We start from the raw sequence: 13,323 nt of genomic DNA, 5'->3' as shown, positions 1-13,323 counted from the left end.
CTCGGAGACGGCCTCGCGGGTGAGTGAGCGCCGGGCTCTGGCCCCAGGGCGTGCAGAGGCCGGGGCGGCGGCGGCCCGCCCCTGTCGTCTGCTCCCCGGGGCCTGGAGTTGTCCGGGTCGCCTTTCCGTGAGAGCCCCTCAGGTGCCCGAAGTTAGCTGGCCCTGGACCGGGGTTGTGAAGCAGTAGATCCGCGGGAGGGTACGCAGTGTTGGGGGAGACGCCAGAATGACAAGGAGGAGCCCGGGACACAGCTTTCTTTTTTCGTGTTCCTGGGATGATCTTTGGACCCAGAACCTTTGCCCTGAGCTACATCTCAAGCCCTTTAAAAAATTTTTTTTTGTTGTGAGAGAGGGTCTCACTAAATAATGTAGTCGCCCAGGGTCGGCTCGAATTTGCCATTCTCCTGCCTCGGCCTCCCAGCGTGCTGGGATTGCATATGTGCGCCACTATGCCCAGTTTGGAGCGCAGACTTTACCAATGTAGGCATATTCTGATGTAATGCTGAGAGCTTATTTTTTATGGATGTGAGAGAAAGGAAAAGGTAACAATTTTTCTTATCGGCCCTCTCACATTTGTCGATTTTGGCAAGCAATTTCAAGGATGTGTCTAAGCAAAAAGAACAATAACTGCTCTGTCTTTGCTTAAAACGCTGCTGAGAAAACCGAGATGAACTTTAGAACGTAGTAAGCCAATACAAGTTGCTTGTTAATTTACAATGTGATATTTCTGCTCTTAAGATATACATATAGTAACAATCTGAAAAGAAAGACACTTACATTGAATAATTCACGTTAGAAAAATTGTCATATCCACCTAAATAGTGACTGGACTTAGTATTTTCGTTAGTATTTTGTTATTTGCTTGTCCCCAGATAAATGGCTATTAACATAAATATTTGCAAATTAAATGAGGAATACTCAAGGCAAAGATATTTTAGATAACAGAAAAACTATTGAAAACACAAAAATGCAGCTTCTGAATGAAGCACTGATCGCTGGAATTCAGCTTTTGTGACAGGCTTTCATTTTAGCATGTTTATATTTCAGGTTATTTCTAGAAATGCTGAAAATCTGACCTCAATTTAATTAATCCACTTGAAGTCTTATCTACAGATATGCGCAGACTACATCCTAAAATTAACTTCTGGCTCAACAGCAGTGCATGAGCAGTGATTTTACTTGGAAATGATGTATATGCTTTTTAAGACCTGGTATGATCTTTGCTGGGCATAGTGGCGTATGTCTGTAATGTCGGCACTGGGGTGACTGAGGCCATAGGGTCCCTGCGAGTTTGAGGCTAGCCTGAATGTGGTGAGACCCTGTCTCAAAAAAAAAAAAAAATAACTGGTGTAATCTAGATATATCTTGAATTTTGTCCCCTGCCGCGCCCCCCCCCCCCCTTTTTGTCTTTTTGAGACAAAGTCTCCCTATGCAGTTCAGGCTGGCCTTGAGTTCAACTTATAGCCAGGGTTGGCCTTGAACTCGCAGTGACCCTCCTGCCTCAGTCTCCCCGGTGCTGGCATTACAGGTGTGAGCCCCCAAGCCCTGCTCTGCTTACCCCTTTGACACTGTACTTCACTGCAGCCCTCAGTTCTGCTATATTTGCTTGAGTTTTATTATGAAACTGTTGGATGATGTCTCAGTTTTTACCTGTGCAGATATTGTACTTTTATGGTAAGTTTGTACAGATGCAGTGGTACATTCCCGCAGTCCTCGTACTTGGGAGGCTAAGGCAGAGTGATCTCAAATTTTAGGCTGACCTCGGCTACATAGTGAGTCCCTGTCTTAGAAAAGCAAAAAAAAAAAAAAAAAAAAATTCCACCCAGATGTATTTCCTTTGATGTATAGTCCATTTTAATATTTGGATATTAGTTTTAAAAATTGTTCTAGCTTTAAAATGCGTGAGTATTCATTTTTTGGGGTACTAGGAATTGAACTCAGGACCTTGTGCTTGCCAGGCAGGCACTGTTCAGCTGAGTGATAGCCCCAGCCCTGCATGAGTATTCTTAATAGGTTGAGTGAGATAATACAAAATGCAAAGAACCGTATTCTGTCTCATCACATATTCTTTTGTATCATTTACTTATTCTGCTGTCTGAAGCTTAAACCTGGACCCACACTATTAAAATACATTTCAATTGACTTTTATTTTTCATCTTTACCAATCTGAGGAAAGCAGACTAGTCAGACAATGTCTAGAGAGAAATAACAATTTTAGAGGGAGAGAAGATAACAGATGTACTGTAACTTTTGAACTCTAGGAAATGTTTACTAACAATTAGACATTATATGTCTTTAATAAATAGGGTGATTTCTATTAATATACCTGGGAGCCTCTGCTATATATAATGCTGCTGAAGTGAAAAAGTTTATGAGGTAGCCACGGCAAAAGTTGCTAAGGCCTGCTTGGATGCTTTTTATAAAGCAGAGGATAACTCTGTGGCTTTCCAAAGCACTGAGCTACATCCCAGACCTTTTTTTGAGTCTGGTTACGAAGTTACCCAGAGGACTCAAACTTGTGATGTCGAGGACTAGGGGCGTGTGGTTCATTGGCAAGGTGCTTGCACAAGACCCTGGGTTCAGGCCCCACCACCAGCACCAACACATACACACACACACACACACACAGGCATATTAAAAATAGAGATGTTTCATTTGGGGCCATCAGTTTTAACAGGAATAGTGTGAGAAGAAAAATGGCACAATCATTATATATCTATAGCTTCGAGACCATATGAGAGAAACAGCAATGACTACATTAAAAGAAGTAGATAAATCCAGAATCATAGTGTTCTCTCTCCCTGTCTCACCCTTTGGTTGACAGGGGTCTAAGTGCTGCTGTGGCCCACATAGAGTGGTTGTGTTAGTGCCTTAAAAACATTGGTCATTGTGGGTTTTTTTTTTTTTTTTTTCACTTTATTTGTGTAACATTGTAATCGTGGCTCCAAAGAAAGTGATACAAGCAGTAGTAAAGCTAAGAGGAAAACTGTTAAGTATAATAGAGTTAAACAAATCATTGCAAAATTTGTTAAAGTCCTGGGAAAATGAATTTACAAGTGTAATTTTTTGGCCTCAGAACCAATTATATGGTTTTCCATTATATCTTTTGGGGGCAGATGTGGTTAATTCTTGAACCTTTTGGTGTTTGAACACAAATTTGGGATAAATTCAGTTTGACAACCAAGGTATCATTGTAATCCATGATTAGAAAAAGAATTATACTGAAGATTAGGAAATATTTCTAGGAGAATGACTAGATGAGATTTATCAAGATCTATGAGCTCAGGGGCTGGGGATTTAGCTCAGTGGCACAGCACCTGCCTGGCAAGCTCAAGGACGTGAGTTCGATTCCCGGTACCGGAAAAAAATAACAACAACAAAAAGATCTATGAGCTCAGTCAGTGAAAGCAGGGTTCAGAAGAACAGGTGTAGCTTTGAATACAAAGTTATTGGAAAAGAGAAAGTTAAAGTTTTCACTTTGCTAGCTTTAGCTAGAATAAGAACAGCAAATCAAACCCAAAGTTAGTGGAAGGAAATAATTACAATACCAGCAAATAGACAGGCAGATTGGCACACACCTGTAACCCCAACATCCTGGGAGGCTGAGGCAGGAGGATGACAAGTGTGAGCCCAGCTTGGCAGCTTAAGCAAGAACTTGTCTATTGCATTATATTTGTGTGCTTCTCTTATTATTACATTGTAACTTATAATGAAATTATATAACTTACTATAATGCAGAATCAGTGGGAGCCCTAAGCTTATTGTTCTGCAACTGGACAGTTCCATCTGGGGATGATGGGCAACAATGACACCCAGAGTGAATTGTTTATGTCCAGTCTATTCCTTAATTTCATTTTGTTTGCTGTTGTGGCAGAAAATCCTGCTTCACAAAGAATAGGACAGTAGAAGTTGAAGTAGGTTTTCCAGTGCTGTTGTGGCTATCTCAGCATAGTCTGACTTGACTTTAATCTAGAATGTGCAAAGATTTGAAGTTGTCTCAAACATTTTTAAAGAATTTGTACAAAGATTTGAAGTTGTTTCAAACATATTTTTAAGGAATTTGGATCTCAAGCACTTTATCCGCTTCTAGCACAGGCAAAGTTGTTCTGCCTGGTTTATTCACAAACGGGTCATGGATCCATTCTTTCCCAGTTTGGGTGTCTTTTGTAGTTGGGAAGTAGTACTGCACCTCATTTGAAAGCTGAGGTAGATCATGCACCATCTTAGAAAAGGAAAGCCTTAACTCTGTCTTTCATAATCCCTACTTTTGAAGTGCATGAAATACACCAAAATTCATTCATCGCTTTCATAATTATGGTTTGCCCTCAACTGCAGACGCTTTATCTGACATTTTGAATACATTTGTGATTCTTCCTTGAAGTATCAAATTGAGTTCCTTGCACAAGTTCAGTATGTCACATGAGTTAGCAAGTTTTATGACCCATTCTGTGTCCCTGAAATGTGCTACCAGTGGTCAGTTTTTCTAAAAGAAATCTCTGATATAGCTCTTGTAAGTTGAAAACTGGCTAGTGTTCTACCTTTAAAAAGCTATCTCATTTCTGTCTATGAGAGAAGACATTTGCACTCTTCATTCATCCCTTTACAGAGCTGCATGAACAAACATGAATTAATGACATACACCGTAATGTGGTTGATAATTATAATTATCATGTAAAATATTAAGTGCAGGGGACATTTTTCAGCTAGCCAGCATTTCTCTATGGATAACACGGTGTGTAGACTCATCTTCAGAAGCATCCTGTTAGACCTGAGTAGTTAAACCAGAAAGCTGTCTAGTCATGACAGTTGTTCCACTGGTGTATATACAGACATAAAGTGACTTTAGTTTTCCTGATGTGTAATCAAAGACTTGATTAGTTCTGCAGCTATGGTCTTGGTTGGTTAAAAAGTACACATAACATATCCTCATGTACATCCTCTTGAAAAATACATCCTACAAAAATAAACATTGTCGCCTTGTCAGCATCACTGCACTCATCAACCTGGGTTGTGTGCCAGTGAGTCATTAATTCTCACTAACAGTGGTGCCCCAATATTTTCTATTTTATCAGTTAATCTAGTTATATGGTGCTACTGGAAAAAGGACCATGTGCCACTTTTAATTTTTAAGAGCAGAATATATTTTTTGGGAGAAAGAAAGCTTCTGTCAGAGAGAAGGACAGAAGGGGACCCAGTGAGTTGCCAAGGAAACCTACCCTTTCCAGGGATTTTTGTAGAGCAAAATCATGAGGTGAGGCAGGTCTGAGGTGGGAGACATGGGAACTCGCAAGGTGGACATGAGGTGAGACAAAACTATGATCAACCAATAAGATCATAAGCATAATTGCCCAGGTAAAATTGATTAAATTGGTATCAAATGGGAAAGCTAGTCGTGTAGCAAGTGGACATGAATACAGAGCAAGGGCTTTTCCTGTAGGGGGTTGGGTTAATTACTCTTCTGGCTTTTTCAAGGTGATTGATACCAATTTAGAATATCAATCCCTGAGGTCCATCCTTTAGGAGGTATGTGGGTGCATTTGTTTAATCTTTTGTCTTGAGGTCTGGCCCACAAGGAAGTGCCTGTCTCTCCCACAGCTGCAAGCTATCTTATCTTCCATAATGGCTCCTTTGACAGGCCTATCCCTGTCTGACTGCCTGTAATATTGCTATCTAACCCAGCTGCCTACAACATTCTCCCTCTGAAGAAGTAACCTGAACTGCCACGAAGGAATAATGGGCAATGACTTCTGTGGCTTCTTCAGGCCAAAGGGGGTTGTAGTTGTTGATCAGCAGTCAGAGATACTCTCCTGAGGATCTATCCAAAGGTCCTCAGTGGACATGAAGCATTTTTATCTTGGGTAGGCATGTAGCTTAAAGTCTCCATCCAATGATCTTGGTGGAAGAGCTCCAAATGATATAGGAGAAAGAAACTCCTAACATGAAAGATATTTGGGACAAGTTCGTGTTCTCTAAAATCAAACAATGAATTTTATGAACAACGGAGGCTAAGAGCAGAATATATTTATTGGGAGAAAGAAAAGCTTCTGTCAGAGAGAGGGACAGAAGGGGACCCAAGTGGTTTGCACCATGTGTCACCTTTTGAATTGCAGCCTCTATGAACAGTTCATGGCAAATGTCCTTAACAGTAGACACCTATAGTGACAGGCTTCTTAGCTTGAGTAATGCAGCTAGTTGCTAAGGAATGATACGATCCGTAAAAGATACATTTGATAATTGCTTTTGTTCTATGTTCACATATTTTTCCTTCGAAAAACTCTAAAGGCTGTCTTAATGCTGAGGGCTTGGTCTCCACACAGCAAAGCAGTTTTCAAAGTTTCATGGCTTTGTTTGGATGGCCAATCTGCACATGTTATACAGACATTCCTTAGGCTAGGTTGTTAAATGAATTAGTTGCTAAATGAGGAATTCTGTATAGTATGTAAATTGCAATTTTCAGAACAAAGAAATGGTCAGTGAAAACATCAACTTGATGACTTTGCTTTTATTTGCATAACTTACATGGAATTCTGTAATGTGTAACAAAAATCTGTAGATTTCTCCCTATAACTTTGGGTGTCAGGTATTTTGTAATGAGAAAAGTAACTACACATATGTCCTGGTTTTAAATTAATGAAATGTAAAAATTCATATGAAGACGTAAACTACCCAAACTAACTTAGAATGAGGAAAATATAAACAAGCTTGTAACAAGTTAAAAACTATGATACTGTACTGTACAGTACAATCAACAGAAATTATAGTACCGTATAAACAAAGGTATACCATACCCCAAAAAAGTGGCATTGAGGCTCTATACCAGATATAAAGAACTGTACAATAAAACAAAAAACACAAGTTGTAAGTCCAGTTAGTTGTTAAACAGGTAGGTCGTTAAACAAGGAACATGTGCACAGAGTGGGCTGGTAGAATATCAGTCACCTGTTGCAGTAAACCCATAAGTAAGTAAGTAAGATTCTTGGTATTTTCTGTTAAATGCAGTTTTCTTTTTGTTTGCAGTCTTTGAGTCATTGTGTTATCTCTTGGAGTCTTTCACCTTTTCAAACAAGCTCACCAGTGATGATTATTTTGGCTAGGATTACCTTGTGGGATTACCAAAATTGTGACTGAGACAAGTGTGCAATGCAGGAAAGAAGTGTAGACAGAGTGGTAAATAAAATGAATGGGCTATGCATCAACTGAAATGTGTTGATTTAACCCTTGTCCCCAAATGTAGCTGTATAATTGAAGTGCAGCACCTCACTTGCTATAAAGCCTGCCCCCATATGCAGCTTAATGTCCCTTGTTACTCTTTGATAGGCTTTTGATATGAATTTGCAAGTACTTTATTTATTATGGTCTATGCAGTCAAATCTGTCTGCTAAGGTTAATATGTATTTGGAGTCACTCCCCAGTACTAGCATCACTACCTCGGCTCCACTTCAGATGTTGAAGCATTAAATTTTTATAAGAAGTGCATAATGTAGGTCATTACAGAGCTCATGCTCCTATGAGAATTTAATGTGGCTACTGCTCTAACAGGCAAAGCTTAGCCAGCAATATGAGCAATGGGAACATCTGTAAATACGGATGAAACTTTGCTGCTTACCTCCCTTATAGCCTGTTTCCTAAAAGTGCTTGGACTGATAAGAGTTTGTGGCCTGGGAGTTGCGGACACCTAACATCGAAAAGACTATAACTATTAGTTTTATGTTTGGTTTGACTGGTTTTTGTTGTTGTTGTTGTTGTTGTTTTGGTTCATTTGGAGACAGGGCCTGCTCTATAGTCAAGACTAACCTTGAACTTCATGTAGACCAGGCTCATTTCAGTCTCACAATCTTCCTGACTCTGCTTCCCGGGTGATAGAATTATAGGAATGTCCCAACTCCTCAGCTAATTATTGATTTATAACTAAATTTAATTAATTAATTGATGTGGTCAGTTTAAAAAGCACTGAGTATTTTCTACATAACAGAACTAAGTGTCAAAATGACAATAAAATTCTGATACCTAGGTCAGTAAAGGGATAGAGAAAATCCAATACATATAAAACTAAAAGTACAATGGAAGACGTAAATATAACTATCAAAAATGTCAAATATGAGTGGATTAAACAATCAAGTTAAATAGTGTCAGACTGGAGTGGGAAAATCCAGCTATATACTGTCTAAAGGAAACATGTAAGATTCTAAGATAAAATTTGAGTGTAAAATGATTTATCATGAAAATAGCAATCATTAGAAAGCTAGATTTACCACACTGATACTGCACAAAATAGAGTGAAATTAAAAGTATTGTTAGAGATGTAAACAGGGACATATTATAATAGAAGTCAGTTATCCAGGAAGTTTTCACAATTGTATGTGCACCTAGGAAAAGCACACCAAAATATATAAAGGAACCATTGACAGAATTGAAATACATAGTTGAATGATGATAATGAGAGACACCAATCTACCACTTTTCATAATGAATAGGAAACTACACAGATCAGCAAGAAAAAGATGACTTGAACAGTATTGTAAACCAACTGCTTAAGAGAATTTTTTTGTACTCAAAGTGGAACCCAGGGGCACTATACCATTGAGTTACATCCCATGCCATTGAAAAGAATTGTTTGATACAGTCTTGCCTAGTTGTCCAGGCTTAGCTTAAACTTTCAGTCCTCCTGCCTCAGCTTCCCGTTTAGCTGGGATTACAATCATGTACCACCTCAGCAAGACATTCTTTGGACACTGTATTCAATATCTATGTCTGTATATATTCTTAAACAAATAAACCAAAATTTGTTTTTGAGAAGATTGACATTTAGCTAGCTTAACAAAGAAAAACAAAGGGAGAGAAAATTCAGTGTACTAAAAGTAACAGTGAATTGAAGGAATTATAAATACTATAAAGGAATACTATACAGCAGTCCAGTTGTATGCTGCTATGGTTTGTGTCTGGATGTCCTTTCAAAGCCTCATGTACTTTTAGATGTGGCTTATTTTGAGGCAGCTGAATCTGTAGATTGTGACTGATTCATAGTGTTGTGCTGGGACTAAGGATAAGTGATTCTTAGATCAGTCCACTGATTGAATTGGTACTACCCTAGTCCCAGTAGTCGATAAGATAAGAGACAGAAAGAGACTTGTTTCCCACTTTTGCTCTTGCTGCTTTTAGTGCCTTCTGCCACCTGACCTGTTGCTCCTCTCCTCTGTCATGTGCCACTGTGCCTTGGAGCCAGCTGATATGCACTAAAACCTCTACAAACTGTGAGCTAAATGAACATTTCTCCCTATAACTTTGGGTGTCAGGGATTTTGTAATGAGAAAAGTAACTACACATATGTCCTGGTTTTAAATTAATGAAATGTAAAAATTCATATGAAGACGTAAACTACCCAAACTAACTTAGAATGAGGAAAATATAAACAAGCTTGTAACAAGTTAAAACATTGAATTGGGGCACAAAATCCAGAAATCCCATGACTACACCATACATTTAAATTTTCCAATTCTTTTATCTTTTTTTTTTTTTTTCCTCTTTGAGACAGGAGTTCACTGTGCAGCTCAGGCTGGCCTTGAACTCACTTTGTAGTGCAGGCAGGCCTCGAGCTCACTGTGGTCCTCCTGCCTCAGCCTCCTGAGTGCTGGGATTACAGGCAAGTGCTGGGATTACAGGTGTGCGCCACTACATCTGGCTGTTTGTCTTTTACAATAAATATTTTAGTCTTACATTTGTTCAGTCTGGGTCTTGCTATATAATCAGGCTGGCCTGGCTGGCCTTGAAGTTACACAGCAGTCTTTCTGTCTCAGGCTCCCAAGTGCTGGGTATAGGCATGTGGCACTATGCCTGGCTAAAATTAATGATTTTTCACAAATTCTTTGTAAAAGTAATAGCAGAAACACTTCTCAAATTACAATTCAGATACAAAAACCAGAAATCCCATGACTTTCTTCATGAATTCCACCATAATTTAAGTTTTCCAATTATCTTTTAAAATAATAACTTTTATTTTTTCATTTTTTTTGTTTTTTTTCTATTACCAGGGATCAAACTTACAACCTTGCGCTTGCCATGCAGGCGCTGTGCTGCTGAGCTAAATCCCCAGCTTAAAATAATTTTAGTTTTGGTTTTATTGAGTCTCGGTGTTGCTATATAATCAGACTGGCCTTGATTGAGCTCATTGTGTAGCTCAGGCTGGCCTTTGAAGTTACAGCAATCCTCCTGTCTCAGCCTCCCAAGTGCTGGGGTTATAGGCATGTGCCACTGTGCCTGGCTAAAATTAACAATTCTTTAGAAATTCTTTGTAAAAGTAATAGAAGAAACACTTCTCAAATCATTCTGTATTATTCTAACAACAAAAGGAGACTAGGATACCACACGAAAGTACAGAATGTTACCTTTTATGAATAAAAATGAGAAAATTCTCAAAAAATGTTAGTAATTAAATATCAGCAGTATTGGTGTGGAGAAAAGATTATACACCAAGCTATCAAGTGTGATTTTAACCAGGAATGGCAAGTTGATGTCCCATTCAAGAATCTGGGGCTGGAGATACTAGCTCAGTGGCACAAGTGCCTGCCTGGCAAGTACAAAGTCCTGAATTTGATTCCCAGCACACACACAAAAAGAGCTATTACTGCACTATGTTGATAAGAATAAAATATGAAGACACAGAATCCTGATTCTAAAAAGCACTTTTTTGACATAAAAGTTGTATACCCTTTTGTAATGAAAAATGCTCACCTTAGTACAGGAAGTTTGGAATTTCTTTAACCTATTAAAAAGCATCTGTGTAAAATCTTGCAGGTAATATCATACTTTATGGTAGATGAATGAAGGTTTTCCTCCTATGTTAGGAAGGAGATTACCACTCTGGCCAGTTTAACAGTATATCAAAGGATCTATTAAAATAGAAAAATAAAAGCATCAAGATTGGAAAGAGAGGAAACTTACAGACCGAAGATAATCACCTAATATGTACAAAAATGTTAATCTACAAAAATAAGAACAAATTCAACGAAGTTTCAAGATACACGATCAATGTACAACTGAGCGTGGTGCTCATCTGTAATCCCAATGCATGGGAGGTTGAGGTAGGAGGATGGCTTCAATTTTGAAGCCATCCTCAGATAATAGTTCAATGCCAGATTAAACTATGTAACAAGAACCTGTCTAGAAAAAGAAAAGCATCAATGAACAAAATTTCTATTTTTATGTACAGGCAGTTTTCAATTTATAGTGATTCACTTTATGTTTTCTTTTTACAGTTGAGTTTGACTGGAACCTTTTTCAGTGGTGGAGATTGAACCCAGGGCCTTTGCACTGAGCCATATCTCCAGCCCTGTATTTATTTATTTATTTAGTTTGTTTGTTTGTTTGAGACAGTCTCTTGCTAAGTATGGGCCAGGCTGGACTCAAATTTGTAATCCTCCTGCTTCAGCCTCCCAAATTGCTGGAATTACAGGTATGCACCACCATACAAAGCAGCACCTTCAGTGGAAGACTACATTGATTTAGTATTTTCCAACTTTAACAGTGAGTTAATTGGGGGTATTATGTTAGTCAGCTTTGCCATTTGTTAGGGTTTATAGAAGTTACTCCAAATTCTCATGCATTCATAGGTAAGGCTTTTGAGATATGGTTATATCATAGGTAGCTGATAAGTTTAGCTCAGTTCTGTGCATGGATAATGGCAAGGCCCACCCTGGGTTTAGGTGGCAACCAGCCAATAGGCTTGTAGCCTGAATGGATTGAAAAGGGAAAGGAAGGCATGCTGCTGGCTGCTTTCTGCCTGTCATGCTGCCCTGTCTTGGAGCCCGCAGACTATGGACTGAAACCTCAGAAGTTTAGCTAAAATAAACCCTTCCTTTAATTTGTAGGTGTCAGGTATTTTGTGCCAGGAATGAGAAAATAAGGCAGGTTTTGGTATTAGAGAACAAGGTTATTGCAGTGACACTACCTAGCCTTGTGAGTTGGCTTGTTGGAACTTTGGAAAGGTTTAGAGATGCCAACTGAAGAAGCAGCCCTGGAATGCTATGAGCCAAACTTGATGGGAGATCCTGTGCAGATCTCAGAAGACCAGAATGCTGATAGGAATGCACCACTGCTAAACTAGGCCCAGAAGTTTTAAGCTGGGGAAAAGGCTGCATTGACAGTTGGACTCTCAGTCTGTATCTTTCTCATGCCTTGAGACTTTGTAGATGACAAAGCTTAAGGGTGGTGGACTAGTGAGTTTGGTGGAAGAAATTTTAATGCAGTTTAACATTGACACAGTGGTGTGGCTGCTGTTGGGGCTTTTAGACAGCTTTAGTGTGAAAATCCAGACCAGATGGCTTAACAAAATGATTTCTGAAGTTTTGAGGTTAGCCCAAAAGGAAACTTCAGTAAAGTTGCTGACTGCAAAGATGGAACAGAGAGCTTGGTTGCTGAAATAATTAGCATTAAAATGCTGAGTATTTTGGCAGTGGCCAGTAGAAAAGATAGCCTGAGGGCTGCAAAAGTGAGAGACTACTTTGAAAAGAAAACCCCCCAGGACACCATGTTTCAGAATGGTGGTGGCCTAGGGCATTTCTTCCTCCAGATTGAATTCATAGTGCTCAGCAGTCCATGCACTTTGCCCCTGCAGTCAAGAGAGAAGGAACCCTTGCTACTGCCCCACCTGGCAAGAGACCTTGTTGCCATTCACATGATTCCAATTTTAATTAGATGCAAAATGCAAAAGTTGTGGGATCAGGAAGGCTTCCACCCAGGTTTCAAAAGAAGACCTGGGAGACCAGGCAGTGTGCACCCTAAAAGATGAGTGTGTGAAGATGAGAATATGAGGTTAAAAGTTGAGATCAGACCTCAGAAAGTTGGAGAAGCCATGGATCACCTTAGCAAAATTGGCCCAAGAGAAAAGCATGAAGGCTACAACCACCAGCAATGCTATATGGTGGGACCACCAAAGCCTTTTATAGTTAACATCTTGCCATAGATTGCCCTGGCGCTGGATGTGGTGGTATAGGATTTAATGATTTCCCTGCTAGATTTTAGTCCCATTCCTTTCTATTCCTCACTTTTACCTTTTGTAGTGAAATGTTTATTTTGTAATGTTACATGTTGGAAATGTTTAATTTTTTTCATCTTTACAAGGGTTTGTAACTAAGAATTTGCCTTAACTCTCATCAGAGAAGAATTTGGGTTTGGATTTGTCAGCATTACCAAAACCATTAGGACTGCAGAAACTAGAGATGATTAAATGCATTTTTGTTTTTTGCTTTTGAGACAGGGTCTCACTATGCAGTTCAGGCTGGCCTTGAGCTCACTTTGTAGCCTATGCTGGTCTTGAACTTGTAATGA

At 39.2% G+C, this 13,323-nt stretch overlaps 1 protein-coding gene across 7 annotated transcripts in view; it reads left to right on the top strand.

Moving 5' to 3' along the window:
* Atf7ip2 (activating transcription factor 7 interacting protein 2) overlaps positions 1-13,323 on the top strand; it is a 78,954-nt gene that overhangs the window by 251 nt on the left and 65,380 nt on the right. The window contains exon 1 of one of the 7 annotated variants that reach the window (XM_013518012.1): positions 1-19. The exons of 3 other annotated variants lie outside the window; for them this stretch is intronic. The gene's annotated coding sequence lies outside the window, so the exon portion shown is untranslated. 3 more of the 7 variants (XM_005391194.2, XM_005391195.2, XM_005391192.2) reach the window with 3 other exon arrangements.

Source organism: Chinchilla lanigera, unplaced genomic scaffold (assembly GCF_000276665.1).
Source record: "Chinchilla lanigera isolate Chin_1 unplaced genomic scaffold, ChiLan1.0 scaffold00041, whole genome shotgun sequence".
Taxonomy (NCBI): Eukaryota; Metazoa; Chordata; class Mammalia; order Rodentia; family Chinchillidae; genus Chinchilla; species Chinchilla lanigera.
Note: the sequence above shows the minus strand (reverse complement) of the source record. Positions and strands in the feature narration are given on the sequence as shown.